The following is a 20475-nucleotide window of genomic DNA, read 5'->3' as shown; positions in this document are numbered from 1 at the left end:
CCATACCAGCATCAGGGCACCACTTCACTCAAAGTCCTTCCATCTCAATTTATAATCTTTCAAAACACCACATGTTGACAGGGGACACAGACAAGTCTGTGTTTGTGTCTGTATGTGCGCACGTGTGTGTGCATATGTGTGCTATGACGCAGTCTTTTACAGAGCACATAGGCGCAGTCACCATGACTGATTTAGTCATTATTTTAGCTTGAAAGGTTCTGCACAGGCTCTTTGTGAGGGGAAATTGCATTAATGAACTCAAATAAGAACAATCAACTCCAGCAGTCTCCCTTTTTCTGCATTTCCAAATAACCTATTACATGCAGATTACTCCTGCTCCCATCATTAACATTTCTTCTCTCTCTCTGTTTATCCCTCCATATTATGTCTCTTTCTTTTGGTACTTTTTCACAGTGAAGGGAAGGGATCTATAGTCTCACCTTCATTAGGAGGAGGCCTGAGAGTGGGCGGGAGGAGGTGAAAGACAACACGTCACCCTCTCTCAGTCCCTTTAACCTTTTCATTTAGCAACAGAAATTAATGTGGCGACCTGGGCCACTATCACTTTCAGCAGATGCTGTCACACTGCCCTGGAGGCAAGAGGATTGGCTTCTCTGGAGACACGTGTGTCGGTGGTGTGTTGCCGTGTGTGTATGCATGCGTGTGTATGTTTTCCTTCACCCAGGCTGTCACGTCAGCACAACCTTACTCCAGGGGCCGCCACTTTCTCGATTCTGCACCTTGTATGCATGGTGTAAGGGGGAAGGAGAAAAGAGGGGGGGGGGGGGGGGGGCTAAGTCATTAAGTTGAACCTCGGCAAGACTGACAAGGTGGGTGAGGTAAGGCCTGTGGTGACTGACTAACGTGGCAACTTGAATTCCAGGTCACTACTTTTAGTTGAGTTTTGTGGCGGAAGAATGAGGGGTGAGGGGCGAGAGGGAAAGGGACATCGTTGAGTCACAGCACAACAAGAATATTTCACCTTGCCATTACCTGCTACGGGTTAGACTACTGGACCACCAATATGGAGTAGACTACTTGACCACCAATATGGAGTAGACTACTTGACCATCACTATGGAGTATACTACTTGACCACCACTATGGAGTAGGCTACTTAACCACCAATATGGAGTAGACTACTTGACCACCACTATGGAAAAGACTACTTGACCACTACTATGGAGTAGTTTACTTGACCACCACTATGGAGGAGGCTACTTGACCACCACTATGGAAAAGACTACTTGACCACCACTGCCAACCCCCAAAAGGTATGCACACGCTACAGCTGCGGTCACTTGTCCAAACCTCACATGCCCCTACTCCTCCTCTGGTACAGTACAATTGGATGTAAAGGAGAGGACAGTAATAGGAGCAGTGCATGCCGGCATCCAGTGTGACAGAAGAGATGTCTCTCAGATTATTCCCTGAGATTGATGGGAGAGAGGAGCAGCCATTGATTAATCCATCGACTGAAGGAATGTAGTGCTGCTCTCCTCCGGATCTGCTGTCCTTTCCCTGGATGGCACATTCAGAGAGACAAGCTAGAGACGATGACTAATGAGCGAGCCCACTACAGCCGCTGTGTGTGTGTGTGTGTGTGTGTGTGTGTGTGTGTGTGTGTGTGTGTGTGTGTCTGTGTGTGCTAATGTGGGCTGTGTGTGTGCCCAGAGCACCTATGTGTGTTTTGCACACACTTGTGCGTGATGCGTGAGTTTGTGCCTGCCTGGCTGCTTGCATTTCTGTGCTTGTGTGTATGTGTGCAGGATGTCTGTACGTGTCTGTCGACTTAGTTGATTTAGAACGCCGGTGCGTTGGTCCACAGCTCACTGACGTCTTCAGTCTCCACATGATTGAAATAGTAACTCTGATCCTTAACAAGAATCTAGATCAATGTCAGGAGTGCCTGAACCCAGAATCAGAAAGCTCTTTGAAGACTGGATTGATTACCTTAACTACCAAAAACTTGAATGAAAACACATTGCTGTTCCTATTTACTCTACTAGTATGGTATTGCATAGGGTCACTAATGGTGTTAAGAGCTACAATAAAGATCAATGCCTGTGTAGATCATTGTAGTGCTACAGAATTAGCTTGAGCCGACAAAACAATAACAACCACAAATAAAACAAAATACACCAAAAGGTCCACTCTTAGCTAAGCCATTCTACAGCCAAATAATGACTCAACATCTCATCCACAAATAAACCACTTTGAAGAGAAATTAGTTGAAAAGAATGTGCATGAATAGCTCACGATCCCAACATCTTGTGTAGGACTTCTGTATGTTAGTTTGAGTGTTGGCTTCCTGCGGCTGGGGTCAAAATACATATTTCTAAGGTCAATTGTTGTGGGGTGACTCAACTACGGCTTTGGTGGTCATGAAATTTTGTCAGCCGATTATTGTCATGAAAATAACTGCCGGTCTCACGATAATTGAACGTTAATTAACATAAACACTTTCGCATCTCCAGGCTTCCACGCATAGCCTGTAATTTGAAACAGGTCCTCCTATATGCTTAAAATAGAGTTATTTATGCAACTTTAGTTGTGATGCAAACCTTAGGCTGTTTTAATTTCTAATACATTCTAAGGCTGCATGATGTGACTCTAATGATAATTAGAAAAAATGTGCATGCGCTCTGCTTTGTTTAAAAGACAATAATAATGTTCTGCAAACACTTCATCAGTCTCTCATTCACAATTTGACAAGCTTGACAATATTCTCACCCATCTGACTATTCTCAGTGTAATCTATTCTTTACATATAGCCTACTAATATATGCATGGAATTATTTTTAATTTAGAATGGCCCACAAAAAAACATGTCATCCGTAAACTGCACTCGAATGGAGGAGGCGTTTTTAATATGCCAGGTAGTCTACAAAGGTTGTAAAGCGGATTAATATCCGTAATTTTAAGAATTGAGGAATAAATATAGCAGCATGAGAAAGCTGGGATCATCTTTTAAATAGTGCCTAGTCAAAACTCACACGTGATTGCACAATGACTGGGCTTATAAGAAAACGTTTCACTAGGCTCTGTGGGCTATGGGCTCTCCAACCCTGTTCCAGGGGTCATAGGCCTAAAGGGTACACTCATTTGGCCACTTTAGTTGGAATGCAAATCTTATCAAAACAAATAGGCCTATACTGAGCTAGGCTACATAAAGCATGCGACGATGATTTTAAAAAGTCGCAAAAAATGCATGTGCTGTTTCTTGTCTTCCTTCACAAGTGATATTGTCACACATCAGACTATTCTCAATGTAATCTTGTCTTTACATATACTATGCAATATACAGTGCCTTGCGAAAGTATTTGTCCCCTTTGAACTTTGCGACCTTTTGCCACATTTCAGGCTTCAAACATAAAGATATAAAACTGTATTTTTTTGTGAAGAATCAACAAGTGGGACACAATCATGAAGTGGAACGACATTTATTGGATATTTCAAACTTTTTTAACAAATCAAAAACTGAAAAATTGGGCGTGCAAAATTATTCAGCCCCTTTACTTTCAGTGCAGCAAACTCTCTCCAGAAGTTCAGTGAGGATCCCTGAATGATCCAATGTTGACCTAAATGACTAATGATGATAAATACAATCCACCTGTGTGTAATCAAGTCTCCGTATGAATGCACCTGCACTGTGATAGTCTCAGAGGTCCGTTAAAAGCGCAGAGAGCATCATGAAGAACAAGGAACACACCAGGCAGGTCCGAGATACTGTTGTGAAGAAGTTTAAAGCCGGATTTGGATACAAAACGATTTCCCAAGCTTTAAACATCCCAAGGAGCACTGTGCAAGCGATAATATTGAAATGGAAGGAGTATCAGACCACTGCAAATCTACCAAGACCTGGCCGTCCCTCTAAACTTTCAGCTCATACAAGGAGAAGACTGATCCGAGATGCAGCCAAGAGGCCCATGATCACTCTGGATGAACTGCAGAGATCTACAGCTGAGGTGGGAGACTCTGTCCATAGGACAACAATCAGTCATATATTGCACAAATCTGGCCTTTATGGAAGAGTGGCAAGAAGAAAGCCATTTCTTAAAGATATCCATAAAAAGTGTCGTTTACAGTTTGCCACAAGCCACCTGGGAGACACACCAAACATGTGGAAGAAAGTGCTCTGGTCAGATGAAACCAAAATGTAACTTTTTTGGCAACAATGCAAAACGTTATGTTTGGCGTAAAAGCAACACAGCTGAACACACCATCCCCACTGTCAAACATGGTGGTGGCAGCATCATGGTTTGGGCCTGCTTTTCTTCAGCAGGGACAGGGAAGATGGTTAAAATTGATGGGAAGATGGATGGAGCTAAATACAGGACCATTCTGGAAGAAAACCTGATGGAGTCTGCAAAAGACCTGAGACTGGGACGGAGATTTGTCTTCCAACAAGACAATGATCCAAAACATAAAGCAAAATCTACAATGGAATGGTTCAAAAATAAACATATCCAGGTGTTAGAATGGCCAAGTCAAAGTCCAGACCTGAATCCAATCGAGAATCTGTGGAAAGAACTTAAAACTGCTGTTCACAAATGCTCTCCATCCAACCTCACTGAGCTCGAGCTGTTTTGCAAGGAGGAATGGGAAAAAATGTCAGTCTCTCGATGTGCAAAACTGATAGAGACATACCCCAAGCGACTTACAGCTGTAATCGCAGCAAAAGGTGGCGCTACAAAGTATTAACTTAAGGGGGCTGAATAATTTTGCACGCCCAATTTTTCAGTTTTTGATTTGTTAAAAAAGTTTGAAATATCCAATAAATGTCGTTCCACTTCATGATTGTGTCCCACTTGTTGTTGATTCTTCACAAAAAAATACAGTTTTATATCTTCATGTTTGAAGCCTGAAATGTGGCAAAAGGTCGCAAAGTTCAAAGGGGCCGAATACTTTCGCAAGGCACTGTACGTGTGCAATGAGTTTTGATTGAGAACGGGCCATTATCAGGGTTGGGTAGGTTACTTTCTAAATGTAATCAAATCAAATCAAAGTTTATTTGTCACGTGCGCCGAATACAACCTTACAGTGAAATGCTTACTGACAGGCCAATGGTGCGGAAAAAAAGGTGTGTGTGTGTGTGTGTGTGTGTGTGTGTGTGTGTGTGTGTGTGTGTGTGTGTGTGTGTGTGTGTGTGCAGGTAAGTAAAGAAATAAAGCAACAGTAAAAATACATTTCAAAAAAGAGTAGCAAGGCTATATACAGACACCTGTTAGTCAGGCTTATTGAGGTAGTATGTACATGTAGGTATCGTTAAATTGACTATGCATATATGATGAACAGAGAGTAGCAGAAGCGTAAAAAGAGGGGTTGGCGGGGTGGTGGGACACAATGTAGATAGCCCAGTTAGCCAAGGTGCGGGCGGGAGCACTGGTTGGTCGGGCCAATTTACGTAGTATGTACATGAATGTATAGTTAAAGTGACTGTGCATATAAGATAAACAGAGAGTAGCAGCAGCGTTGGTGGGAGGGAGCACACAATGCAAATAGTCCGGAAAAACATTTGGTTACCTGTTCTGGGGGTCTTATGGCTTGGGGGTAAAAACTGTTGAGAAGCCTTTTGGTCCTAGACTTGGCACTCCGGTACCGCTTGCCATGCGGTAGTAGAGAGAACAGTCTATGACTGGGGTGGCTGGGGTCTTTGACTATTTTTAGGGCCTTCCTCTTCCTCTGGTGTGGAGGTCCTGGATGGCAGGCAGCTTTTCCCCAGTGATGTACTGGGCCGTACGCACTACCCTCTTAAGTGCCTTGCGGTCGGAGGCCGAGCAATTGCCGTATCAGGCAGTGATGCAACCGGTCAGGATGCCTTCTTTGTTGCAGCTGTAGAACTTTTTGAGGATCTCAGGACCTATGCCAAATCTTTTTAGTTTCCTGAGGGGGGAATAGGCTTTGTCGTGCCCTCTTCACGACTGTCTTGGTGTGCTTGGACCAATCTAATTGGTTGTTTATGTGGACAACAAGGAATTTGAAGCTCTCAACCTGCTCCACTACAGCCCCGTCAATGAGAATGGGGACGTGCTCGGTGCTCCTTTTCCTGTAGTCCAAAATGATCTCCTTAGTCTTGGTTATGTTGAGGGATAGGTTGTTATTCTGGCACCACCCGGCCAGGTCTCTGACCTCCTCCCTATAGGCTGTCTCGTCGTTGTCGGTGATCAGGCCTACCACTGCTGTGTCGTCAGCAAACTTAATGATGGTGTTGGAGTCATGCTTGGCCATGCAGTCGTGGGTGAACAGAGAGCACAGGAGGGGACTGAGCCCGCACTCCTGGGGAGCTCCAGTGTTGAGGATCAGCATGGCAGATCGTTGCTACCTACCCTCACTACCTGGGGGCGGCCTGTCAGGAAGTCCAGGATCCAGTTGCAGAGGGAGGTGTTTAGTCCCAAGATACTTAGCTTGGTGATGAGCGTTGAGGGCACTATGGTGTTGAACACTGAGCTGTAGTCAATGAACAGCATTCTCACATAGGTGTTCCTTTTGTCCAGGTGGGAAAGGGCAGTGTGGAGTGCTATAGAGATTGCGTCATCTGTGGTTATGTTTGGGCGGTATGCACATTGAAGTGGGTCTAGGGTTTCTGGGATAATGGTGTTGATGTGAGCCATTACCAGCCTTTCAAAGCACTTCATGGCTACAGACGTGAGTGCTACGGTTCTGTAGTCATTTAGGCAGGTTGCCTTTGTGTTCTTGGGCACAGGGACTATGGTGGTATGATTGAAGCATGTTGGTATTACAGACTAAAACAGGAACATGTTGAAAATGTCAGTGAAGACATCTGCCAGCTGCACAGCACATGCCCGGAGCACACGTCCTGGTAATCCGTCTGGCCCCGCAGCCAAGATATTTTGTCACGAAAAGATGCTCGACTATTCATATAATTGACAGCTTTGGAAAGAAGACACTCTGACGTTTCCGAAACTGCAAAGATGTTGTCTGTGAGTGCCACAGAACTGATGTTACAGGCGAAACCCAGATAAAAATCCAACCAGGAAGTGCCGCATTTTTTGAAACCGCCTCATGCCAATGACTCCTTATATGGCTGTGAATGAGCTAGGAATGAGCTTACGTTTTCCATGTATTCCACAAGGTGTCTACAGCAGTGTGACGTCTTTTTAGGAATTTCCATTGAAGAATGGCTGTAAGGGACCATATATAGCATGTGGTCACATGGTGTCTCCCGCAGAAAACCTTGCGTAAAATACTAAGGTAGCCATTTTTCCATTCGCTTCTAATGAGAAACCTATTGCCTCGACGGATATATTATCGAATAAATATGTTAAAAACACCTTGAGGATGGATCCTAAACAACGTTTGCCGTGTTTCTGTCGATATTATGGAGTTAATTTTGAAAAAAGTTTGGCGTTGTAATGGTAGCATTTTCCGGTCGATTTCTCAGCCAAGCATGATGAACAAACGGGAGCTATTTCGCCTACAAAAATAATATTTTTGGGAAAAAAGAACATTTGCTAACTAACTGGGAGTCTCCTGAGTGAAAGCATCTGAAGTTCTTCAAAGGTAAATTATTTAATTTGGTTGCTTTTCTTATTTTCGTGAAAATGTTGCCTGCTGCCAGCAGAGCCTAGCATAGCATTATGCCATGATAAACTTACACAAATACTTGTCTAGCGTTGGCTGTAACGCATATTTTGAAAATCTGAGATGACAGTGTTGTTATCAAAAGGCTAAGCTTGTGTTTGAATATATTTATTTCATTTCATTTGCGATTTTCATGAATAGGAAAAGTTTCTAGGGGTATTTATGTCCATTGCGTTATGCTAATGCATTTGAGGCTATGATTACGCTCCCGGATACAGGTTTGCTCATCGCAAGAGGTTAAAGGTCTTACTCACATCGGCTACGGAGAGCGTTATCGCACAGTCGTCCGGAACAGATGATTCTCTCATGCATGTCTCAGTGTTGCTTGCCTTGAAGCGAGCATAGAAGTGATTTAGCTTGTCTGGTAGGCTCATGTCACTGGGCAGCTTGCGGCTGTGCTTCCCTTTGTAGTCTGTAATAGTTTGCAAGCCCTGCCACATCCGACGAGCATCGGAGCCGGTGCAGTATGATTCAATCTTAGCAGTCTATTGACGCTTTGCCTGTTTGATGGTTCGTCGCAGGGCATAGCTGGATTTCTTGTAAGCTTCCGGGTTAGAGTCCCGCACCTTGAAAGCGGCAGCTCTACCCTTTAGCTCAGTGCGAATGTTGCCTGTAATCCATAGCTTCTGGTTGGGGTATGTACGTACAGTCACTGTGGGGACGACGTCCTCAATGCACTTGTTGATAAAGCCAGTGACTGATGTGGTGTATTCCTCAATGTCATCGGAAGAATCCCGGAACATGTTCCAGTCTGTGATAGCAAAGCAGTCCTGTAGTTTAGCATCTGCTTCATCTGACCATCTTTTCATAGACCAAGTCACTGGTGCTTCCTGCTTTAATTTTTGCTTGTAAACTGGAATCAGAAGGATAGAGTTGTGGTCGGATTTACCAAATGGAGGGTGTTACAGTTGCCTGTTCAAAATTGTCATCAGTAATGTAACTTTTGGATTACCCAAATTCAGTAACATAATCTGATTACATTCAGTTACCTTTAGATTACTTTCCCTTAAGTGGCATTAAAAGAAGATAAAAATATGTTTCCAATTGAACAATATCTATTGCAGGATAAATCAATGTTAAAGTTTACATAGCTGGCTATATATGGAGGTAAAATTGTATTTCATGGGTTGGTTATGTAGGCTTCTTTTAACCCATCTCTTTCTATTACATTTAATAATATGATTAAATTATATCTATACATTAATATATATAACATAAGTCCAAAAAAGGATGTAGCAACTACAGATTGCCCCTTTAAGTCTATCAAACGTTTACGAGTTTGAGCATGTGTCCATTAGGTCTATAGAGTTTTGTTTTTTTCAGCATGAATTAGATTGAGCAATTAAAGCACCACTTTTATTTCATAGGCTGGGATCCGCACTGTGCAGCTGTTGCATTTTTCACTAGCTGTCCACTGGTTTCAAAAACAATGATTGATTGGCAGCTTAAACTTCTTGAATTCAAACATTATTGACTTCAAATACATATTTAGATTGTGAACAGCCATCCACAACAACCCCAATCAGTAAGCCACAAATAGCTAAATGAGAGAGCAGCAGTGTGATTCACATCAATGCGCAATGTAGATATCAATAATAAGTGATATCCATATCGCTGTAGACTACACCACTGCTGTCATCCTTACCTCCAAGAGTTTATTCAAGTTGGATAATCTGTAGTCTACAAAAGCTTTTCCGGCGATATATCAAACACATTTGTTTGACTTATTTCAGGAAACTAGCCAAATGTCGCGGGTCACTACATCACAGGAGAGTCATTTGAATGTAAACTTTTTTTTTTAATCAAAATGCATCTTTTGGGCAGAAATACCTTCTGGAACAATTTTCATATGCCTTAATAACAAACGTGTATCCCATCTGTAAATACGAATACAATTGTTAAATTACGAGCCAAGTTGGTTATGCCACATAAAAGGACAGCAACCTTCCCACTAGCTTGTCATCATAGTGGTCTCTGATTTATGGTCAGACTCGCTCAGGTGGAACAAACTTAAATTTGAGCTTTTTTTCAATGCTGATTTAAATGTCATTAAGAAAACAGAGAATTGTCAAAGATTTTTTTCACAAACATCCTTTCTGAATTTAAAACTAATCTTCGAAGTAATCATCTAGTTTTTCAAAAGTATCTGTAATCTGATTACAATATTTGTGATAGTAACAACATATTACAGTTATGCTTTTTTTGTAATCCCTTACATGTAACGGATTACAGCTGATGGGATATTCCTATTTTTAATAGATGCCATTAAAACTCTGTTTTCTCACGTAACTGTATAGCATAGCCTATAGAAATGTTGCGCAACTTGGGTTTATGGGAACACTTATTAATTCCATGCATCAACCAGCTATGAAGAGCGGGCTCTTGCTGCGCAAGAGGTGATCCTTTTCCGCTCAAACTCTGAATGCCAGGGCTCTCATGAAGTGTTTGATTTTATTTTCGAATTCATTTGCATTGATGACAGAGTGATTAGAGGGACAATAGAGCGCTGAGTACCAGGCCATTAGCAACTGGCCGTAAGCAAGTTTGGTAGGCTACTAATGGTTTCAACGGTCACATGGAATCTGACTGCAGTCATGACTCGTGACTGCTGGTGTGACAATCACCATAACAGCCCTAGACTCAACCATTGCCTACATCAGCACCTAGACATGGGAAGTCATCAAGGGACTGAACTCATGTAACAAACCACCAATCATCTGAGATGATGCATCCAGTTAGAGTTTATAGTGTATACTCACAGCACCGCAGCACTGCCTTGACCTGAAAACATATCTGCCTTCTCTCGCTCTCTCTTGGTACCCCAGCCCCCCTCCTCATCTCAACCTCCCCCATGGTGTTTCTATCTGCCGGTCTGGCAGCCAACACTTACCCCAAAAGGGTTCTACCTGGAACCAAAAAGGGTTCTTCAAAGGGTCCTCATACGGGATAGCCAAAGAACCCTTTTAAATTCCTTTTTTCAAAGAGTGTAGATAACACAGGACTGCCTGACTTTTTAATTTCCCTTTCACAACCAATCCAATACCCAGAGAACATTTCTACCCAGAGAAGATGAAAGATGTACGGGCGGTTCCATTATTGATAGAAGTCCCCAGCAGTCAGAGAAATGAATGCTAATGGTGTCCTAAGCTGGGGCTTTACCCAGATTAATCCGATTTAACAAATGAACATTTATTAAATGGCACAAAGCGATGTCCCTGATCTGAACGGAGTCACAGTCTGAAGAAATAAGCAACATTTCAAAGGAGGATGTGGGAAAAGGAACATGGGCATATGCTCTGTGGCTTCACGAGGGGCTGACACCTTGTCGCAATGCTACCCTTTTCTGGCTGACAAGTTCATTAATTTTTTGACAGGGCCGCTTGGCACAATTTTCAACGGATTACTGAGACCGCAATGAGGGGAGGAATTGGACATGAAACAGACGTCTGAGGAGGTGACAATGTTATCCACTGAAATCTGGCTTGATGTTAGCAGCAGCAGGACTTTTGCCTCGGTCCTCAGTACCCACACTGCACCTGCTCTGAGACTACTGCACCACTGGGGATGCCTGAGACACACTGGGGATTCTGTTGTTGTCACCAGCACATAATAAAATAAACAAACACGTAGGTGCACATGACTCTAGGAGATTATGGGAAGTTGTCATTGTATCATTGACGTTTTATAGAGCATGGACCTACAACAATGATGAAGGCACTACTGTACGTGCTGAAATGTTGACCATCTTACTGCAATATTAACAAACAAGAATCCCCCCCCCCCCCCCAGCCCCAGACTGATGACTTTCTATCACCTCTATAGAAAGGAAAGCTCAGGAGGGAAGTGGACCTTTGAGAAGTGCTCAACATGCAGAAGGGATAGGCTTCTCGTAGGCATGAATCACTCTGCATCAGGCCACAACAAACACATGTCATCTTTGGGATTCATAGAGTGGATTTATCATGCTAAAATCTTTGACAGGGGAAGAACATAAAATGAGCAGTCTAATTTGTCTCCCCAAGGCAACATGCTTTCTCAAATAGGGTGAAAGATGTTCACTCCCTCACTAACCTGAGGGAATAGGGGGCCACTTTAATCAGGTGACAGAAGGCTGCGATCAATTCTACAACAGTAGAATGACAACCGTAACCTCAGTTGCAACTGAAGCTATAACATTACTAATCCTATTACTTCTACTGTGATGTATTATTAATGATTGACTACTACTGTTACTACTAAATGTAATATACTTCCAACACTGAAAGGTAGAATAGATACTGCATTTGTCAATCTAAAACAAAGTCATAATATTCTCTGCGCGTTCACCAAGCCTTACTACCTGTATCGCCTAAAATGACCTACATATATCCATGATTCAATGTAGCTGTATTATAGGAGAAGATGGTAAAAACATGATGGAAAAATACTATTTGATAGTAGCTTGTATCCAGTATATACATTGCCTAATTCCACATTTTGTTGAGTTACAGCCTGAATTCAAAATAGATACAATAGTTTATTTCTCACCAATCTACACACAATACCCCATAATCACAAAGTCAAAATATGTTTTCTAGAAAGTCTGACTTTATTGAAAATGAAATACTGAAAGAAATTATTTACGTAAGTATTCACACACCTGAATCAATTAATGCATGTTAGAATCAACTTTAGTGATTAGAGTTGTGAGCCTTTCTGGGCACGTCTCTAAGAGCTTTGCACACCTGGATTGTACAATATTTGCACATTCTTATTTTTTTCATCAGGCTCTGTCAAGTCTTGTGTTTTAGGTTATTGTCCTGCTGAAAAGTGAATTTGCATCCCAGTGTGTTGGAAAGAACTAGGATTTTTTCTTAGCTCTATTCCATTTATTTTTATCCTAAAAATCTCGCTAGTCCTTGCCGCTGACAAGCACACACATAACATGATGCAGCCACCACCATGCTTTAAAATATGAAGAGTGGTACTCACTGATGTATTGTATTGGATTTGCTCCAAACATAACACTTTGTATTCAGGATATAAAGTAAACTTCTTTGACAGATTTGTTGCAGTTTTACTTTAGTGCTTTATTGCAAACAGGATGAATGTTTTGGAATATTTTTTATTCTGTCCCGACTTCCTTCTTTTCACTCTGTCATTTATATTAGTATTGTGGAGCAACTACAATGTTATTTATCCATCCTCAATTTTCTCCTATCACAGTCAATAAACTCTGTAACTGTTTTAAAGTCACCATTGGCCTCATAGTGAAGTCCCAGTGTGGTTTCCTTCCTCCCCGGCAACTGAGTCAGGAAGGACGCTTATAACTTTGTAGTGACTGGGTGTATTGATACACCATCAACGTGTCATTAAAAACACGAATATTCAACACATGTTTGAACGGATATTCAATGACTGATTTTTTTTTTAACCTATCTACCAATAGGTGCCCTTCTTTGCTAGACATTGGAAAACCTCCCTGGTCTTTATGGTTGAATCTGTGTTTGAAATGCACTACTCGACTGAGAGAACTTACAGATAATTGTATGTGTGGGGTACAGAGTTGAGGTAGTCATTATTGCACTATTATTGCACACAGAGTGAGTCCATATTGTGTGACTTGTTGAGCAAATGTTTACTCTTGAAATTATGTAGGCTTGCCACAACAAAAGGTTGAATACTTCTTGACCCAAGACATTTAAGTTTTTTATGTTTTATTCATTTGTAAACATTTCTAAAAACATAATTCCACTTTGAGATTATAGGGTGTTGTGTTTAGGCCAGTGACACAACATCTCGATTTAATCCATTTTAAATTCAGGCTGTAAATCAACAAAATGTGGAGAAGTCAAGGGGTGTGAACATTTTCTGAATGCACTGTAGAGTACCTATTTCATTGTTTTCAGACAAATGGGTGGTTGAAATAAGAAAACACAATTGGTTAAATTCACATGTAAGAGAGTTGTATAGTGTATAACAATTGCTTTAAGCATGCAGATATGATAAAACCTCATTTTGAAGGAGTCAAATTTAATCCAACGTTCATTACTGGCTAGATGCAAGGCCCTGTGTGTGCATGTTCTCTGTGGTCTTCTGTCTTGCTGTCCCTCTGCGAGATCAAAGAGACCACTGTGTGAGAAGGAGGGTTCAGGGTGTGTGTGTGTGTGTGTGTGTGTGTGTGTGTGTGTGTGTGTGTGTGTGTGTGTGTGTATGTGTGTTTCCATGTGCTCCTAGTGCCAATAATGAATTAATGAATGGGTGAGATGGATGAATGGAGAACCAATCCGTTTCAACCTATACACCATATCCCATACCACGGCACACTGTACATCAGTGCATGGTGATCAATTATCATAACTGGAATATAACCAAAACACCGTTGCTTCATGTATGTGTGCTATTCACCACACATTATGCTACGTTCGTTTCTAGCCATCAGAGTTTCTAGCCTACGTTCGTTTCTAGACATCATGACAAGCGAAGCTTCAGCACCACGTTTATGAGAGACAGCTCCCTCAATACCAGTAGTGAGCTAACAGCAATGCCTCCGCATTAAAACAGACACTACCCTCCATGGATAGGTGGAAATGAAAGTGCATTAGCTACAGCCCTATAGTGTTCTTGCAAACATCATTCTCAAAGACATGGCAGTGCTCATATGTTAGGCTTTCCACCGGGCGCATGCGAGGAGCCTTAATAATATAACAGTGTGAAGTCAATTGCACAGCAATGTGCTCTACAAATAGCTATTGGTGGGCCTACTGTGCATATTATAATCAGCATAAAATATTAGATATTCTGAATGTTATTTGGCCTTTGGTAGGTGCTGAAATCCAACGGTCCGAATAGAGCAAATGGGATGCAACAGACTGCATCACCACTACTCAACAAAACAGAGTCAACCATCCTCTCCACACATTTTGATCAGTTTGGGCTATTTGTGGTATCAGCATCAGCCTCATGATAAAATAAAATGTGTATAGGTTAGTCGAATAAAGGCTGAATCGACAAGCATTTCCTAGAGCGTTCCAACACATACGCACGCACGCGAACACACACACACACCATATGGTCCATTCATCACATCACACAAAATATGCATTTTTTTTGTCAGATTAAGTCGGATGAAGCTTTTTGTTTAGTCTATGTCGTAATATAACACGACAAAGTGAGATAGAGCAGCAAAGGAACGCGGATTTTAAATAGCCTACCTCTACCAGATTACCAATATGCTTTAGCTAAAACCGTAATTCAATGTGGGCAAGGTTTTAGTGGCATTTAGAAATAATTTCAACTAAACAAAATTAGCACATAAAACTTACTTGTCACCAAAGATGCTGATGTTAGCAGGATAGCTGATTCAAACAACGACAGTTGGCTCTTCAGCTCCTTCCCCTCGAAAACTGCATCGAAAATACATCCGCAATTCTCAAGCAATTTGGCAGACTCCGTGGTGATACTTTCACACACCTTATCCGGTCCCCAGATTGCAAACGATGTAGAATTTAATCCATCAATGAATATCAATCAATCGGTTGAGATTTAGGACTTGCACATTGATAATAGAGTCAAATTATCCAGCACCATAATCATATTTTTCAAGAAGCAAATAATACGGAGGCACTGTTGAAACTAATGGTTCGATGCAAAGCGATATCCCGCTGTGAGGTTAACAAGGCACAATTATATCTATGTCGCTGTCCGGTACCATTTCGTGAATCAGGAGATATCCGAGCTCTTCCCAGATCCAGCCCTTATATTTTTATTTTCAATAAAAACAAACCAACCTCTTCAGAGCCAGACCACTAAAGACACCGTCTCACGCAGCCGTGGACCCCCAGATTGATAACATCCTCAAACCTCATCATAATCTACGGCTGAACATCATCGACATACATATTGAGCAAAAATAAAGAGGTTGATAGTTGTCTTCCCGCTGTCACGCTTTTAGCTGGAACTTTTCTCACGCTTCCCCTTGCTACTCGGCAACCCACTGGAATCTGATTAGATTTCAACGCACAACCCAGTGCGGATTTCAAGATTCTTACTAATCTTTTCCTCTGTATTGACTGTCGTTGGATGGGGTCCCGGAGTTGATGTAGCCTATGAATTATTCGGTGGATTGGACGAAGAATGATACAGTCGTCAGGCTTATCTTTGTCTTCTGATATATTATTCCATCGATGTTCATAGGCGTCAGTCAGTATGTTTGGTGTAAGAACCTGCGGCGAGTCAGGTGGAAAATCCAGCAGGTTGTATAGCCTATAAATGCATTAAAGCCTTGTTTACAGGGTTAACAACGAAATCCCCTTCCTTGGTCTCGGACTCTCAACAATTGTATGAGTATGTTTCATAGGATGAACTAATATAACGCTATATATTAGGCCTATTATAGTTCCAAAGGTTTCGTGTCCCGACTTCTCATTGCGTCTCGAGAGCCGTTTGTTCACCAAGCTGCTCCTGTCAGTTTTCCCCCACAGCAATCATAGCCTCCTCTCTCTGTTCTCTTGCTCTATACGTATGTCAGACAGGACTCTCCAGTACCGACAATCCACTGATATCTCACAAGAGGGAACGAATATCCACCTAGTGATGATCCTCCGTGCGCGCTCTTCGCCAACTCAAATTGCGCGTTGGGATGATGGCCAATAGCTCTGACCACAATTTATCAGGCTAATAATTAGTTTACATCCAACAATCTACAGCTTATACATGCAATGCATTTGTGCACTCTCACATAGATCATATGATACAATGCATGTGCAAGTTCGAAGGTCTAGACAATAGATAGTGGACAGTGTGGGGAAGTAGTTTCTCCTCTGTTGCAGCGTGCCGATAGCCTCACACCCAGAACGCACTGGCTTCCTCCCTCACTCAAAACAAGACCATTTGTATATCGCCAGTCAGTGCAGAAGAAATACTCCCTCTAGACTGGTTGAACACCTCTCCTTTGACGCACATTCATGTGTTGCGTCTGCCTTGTTGTGGGTCCCTCTATATTTTCCCCACGTACCCCTTCTCACTGTTGATGGGTGAAATACAATTATCCAATTTCCTGCCATCATCTACCCGCTGATTGGTCAATTGCATTATCACTTGATGTCATGAGGAGCGATGCGTCTGGGGGTAATATGATGCGCGTGTGTTTGCCCCCTTGCGTGCACGACTTAAGAATGTGTGTGTGAGTTAGAGAGAGAGAGAGAGAGATAGAGGTGGGGAGGCCTGTTTCTCAGTGGCTCCCTGCACCAGATGGGACACGACTGCCACCTACCGACCCCCCCCCCCCCCCCCCCCCCTCCTCCTCCCCCTCTATGACGCCATCAGAGCCACAGGCTACTGGAGCAGCCGGTCAGAACACGGTGCTTTTCTCATCAACTTACGTTTCACAACGGGTCCATTTTCTCATGGCCTATGCTGTGACACGACTCAAGATCACACCCATTGTAGCCAACATAATTCAGCGTGAGTTTCAACAAAACTTACACACTCCCATCGAGCAATATCTGAAACACCTGACCAGATACAATTAAATAGCCAGTCCATAGTTATTTTTGGCTTCAGTGCGCCTACAGTTCAATTCACATTGGGATGCGCAATTGCGACGTCACCAGAGCAGCGCAGATGACATTAACGGTTCTCAAAATGGGACTGTTTGGAAACATTCAGTGAACAGGCGACTCGGGCACACAACTATGAGAAGTACCAGCGCTTTTGTCTGGTTGAATGTAACTCGAAATTACGCACATCAACATCAGGCAGCGAAAGAGGCCAATGCGTGGTACTATCGCTAATTGCTGTGTCAGGGGTGATTTCTCAATACCAGAACAGAATTAGAGTCAATACAGTGCAGAGTACACAGTATGTACATATAACTGTCTAACATGTTATCACAATTATGATAAAACATATGTATTTAAATCTAAACTACTGGTGACACTGAAAGTAGTGTAGTTCAGCTGGGATTTCTTTACATGTTTGGATAAAATATGCATTTGCTATGGTCTCAGACAAGGGTACTTATCACTTGACTGTAGCCCACCAAACTACCTCTGCTGCACATACTACTTATGATGGTATTCTCAGTGGCTACAAGAAGCAGCAGTGAGTGACATGACATATACAGAATATACATATACTGTTAAAACTGGACAATATGGATAGAACTATTTGCTGATGGGGAGGGGGAGACATTCCACTTACAGTGGTTGCAGGCCCTTTTTTTTTACTTTGGTACTGTAGATGTGAGAAAACATTATTATGCCAGACCAAGGATCTGTCCAGCTGTCAAAGTCTCATCACATCTCAACAGTGAAGGTGTTGCATCATCTATCAGTCTTCAGAAATGTCAGCATGCCTGTCTGTCAGTTGTTGGCCACTCGTCACTAAAAGTGCACTGCCATTATCCTGCATTCCTCGCCTATGATTGAGCAATTTTAATTGTTTGACATTAAAGGGTCTCTCTCTCTGCCTCTGTCACTCTCTCTGTCTCTGTCACTCTCTCTGTTTGTCAGTCACTCTTTCTCTCTCTGTCAGTCACGCTACCTCTCCCTGTCAGTCACGGTCTCTCTCTGTCAGTCTCTCTCTCTCGCTCTCTCGCTCTCTCTCACTCTCTCACTCTCTCAACCCGCCACACACACACACACACACACACACACACACACACACACACACACACACACACACACACACACACACACACACACTGATCATTCATTTTCTCAGACTGACCATGCAAATGTAACCTATTACAATTGCAAACAGCCACTTTCCACCTAGGCAGAGTAGTAACCTTTTCTAATAATCTCTCCCTTACCTCTGCACAGTAGATTCATGCTGCTCACATGTATTGTTTAGTTCACTGTCATTGCACACTCTGCAATAATAGCAGCCATGTTATGACAGCCATGCCTAATGGTTTGGATTGAAGGCTTTCATTTGACCACTTTCTTGTGAATCAGGTGACCACTCCTTATTTACTTAAAACCCTATTTGCTCTGTGGGGGCCATCACAAGCGGTCATATTAACTCCCATTTTATCTGGATTAATGTGCCTTTTGGGGAAACTGAATGAATGTTGATTGATACATCCCACTGTTACCTTCAAAAGAATCACCTGTTCTCTTGTTAGTATTTTCTGAGTATACAGCTTTATTTAGTCTGAAATTGGTGTCTTTATTTAAATATATTTTTTTAGTTTTGAGAAGGAACTTCATTTAACTGTAATTATTCTACAATATATTGATTCATTTCACGTCTTAACACCTAATACATGGTCAAGAGAACACTTTAATCTCTTCATATGTTTTAGTATTGTCCTTGCATACAGTTAAAAGGGTCTTGTCTTGTTACTTTGTGCTAGACATCATTGCTGACATTACAGCTGTTGATGATGTCATGTCTGTTTTGACATGTGAACTAATCTAAGATCAACCTGCACGGTGATATGAGGCAAGCCACAGCAAACAGGAAAAGGCAGAGTAGCTTGATAAGCACATAATGCACATGGCTCTGACAGAATATGAGCATCTCTTGACTTAAGCCACTTCCAAATCTTGGTTCAAAACATCACCCCTGAATGGCTCTGAAAATTCAAATTGCTGGTGGAGTCGACGTAGGTTGTTTTCATTATTAATGCTGTTGCTTTTGGAGGGTTTGGAGTAGCGTCACTTCGCTAGTCCTCCTGGGACTCAGAGGAAAATAGAATAATGTAGGAAATGAAGAGGCAGGTGTTGAGAGGCGAGAGCCTTAGTTTGTGTCTCTGAGAGTGCCACTCGTCACTGGCCTCAATTCCGCTCCAGCAGGCCTGGTGGCAGCTAGGGTTACAGTGGTGATAGGCGTACCTCTCTTTCAATCTCCTCTCTGTTCTCTTTCTCACTGCTTTCTTTCTCTTTGTTTTCACTGCCTTGTCTAACAGTACATCTAACAGTAAATGTTCAGCCACAGTTGTTGATAAAAATAGCAATTGACAGCTCCTCGTCTGCTACAGTAATGCTTTTAGTTCCTGACCTCCAACCTAATATTTGCCTGCAACACAACAAGGACTCTGGTGATACATATTGTATGCACTGTAAGTGCCCAGAGTGGGGAAAAACACATGTTGCCATACAATACAGTGGAAAACTCAATGAGTAAAATCCCCACAAACACCTCAGCGACTTGAATGTGATTCATAGAGGTTCAGAAAATTTCATTTCAAGGACTTCATAATTAGGCGCATCAATTTGTTTGCCATCCTGTTTAATATCCACTTTGATTCACACTAATCTCTCACTCTACTCGTTATCCAATGATTATTTTGGCCCATAGGGCCACGATCGAAGAGCAGCAGCCCAGTCCTGATTCTCAACTCACTGCTAGCAGCCCCCGTCACTGCCTTTATTCCTCTATTCCACCCATTCAACTGGCAACATTTGTATAATTCAGCGCCGGGCACACCCTAAAAGCATCCTCCGCCTTGATGGAATTTCAGTATATGACAGGTAACAGAGGGCTTGATAACTGACGGGGTTATTGGATTTAGGCTGCAGCACAGAACAGTAAGGAGAAAGGACAAGGGCAGTGTTCTGCACGTGGAAGGATACCAGGAAGTATGATGATCATGGTAACCATAATCACTATCATCCCATTGATCATTACCATTCCTCAGCAGCAGCGGTAGCAGCAGGCCCACAGGCAGAAGCTCTACCATTAGCAACACACAAGAGAATATACATCAAAAACACAGCAACCTCATCTTAGTACAATCACAGGTTCACTATGTTGCCCACACAACGTATGACTGACAACTCCCGATTATATGTAATCACTTGGTACTGTTGTGAGTGCATGCATAGACTGTGTAGAAGTCTCAATAAATTAGAAGGATTTTCATTCAAATTCAAGCTAAGGT

The 20475-nt window shown here is 42.3% G+C and overlaps 1 protein-coding gene across 2 annotated transcripts in view; it reads right to left on the bottom strand.

Moving 5' to 3' along the window:
- The window catches only part of LOC110497165 (leucine-rich repeat-containing protein 4C), a 131261-nt gene extending 114625 nt beyond the window's left edge, over positions 1-16636 (bottom strand). For both annotated transcript variants that reach the window (XM_021573133.2, XM_021573124.2), the window contains exon 1: positions 14909-16636. The gene's annotated coding sequence lies outside the window, so the exon portion shown is untranslated. The remainder of the gene's footprint in view (positions 1-14908) is intronic.
- Positions 16637-20475: the final 3839 nt, after the last annotated feature.

The sequence above is a fragment of the Oncorhynchus mykiss genome, chromosome 2 (assembly GCF_013265735.2).
Source record: "Oncorhynchus mykiss isolate Arlee chromosome 2, USDA_OmykA_1.1, whole genome shotgun sequence".
Classification (NCBI taxonomy): Eukaryota; Metazoa; Chordata; class Actinopteri; order Salmoniformes; family Salmonidae; genus Oncorhynchus; species Oncorhynchus mykiss.
Note: the sequence above shows the minus strand (reverse complement) of the source record. Positions and strands in the feature narration are given on the sequence as shown.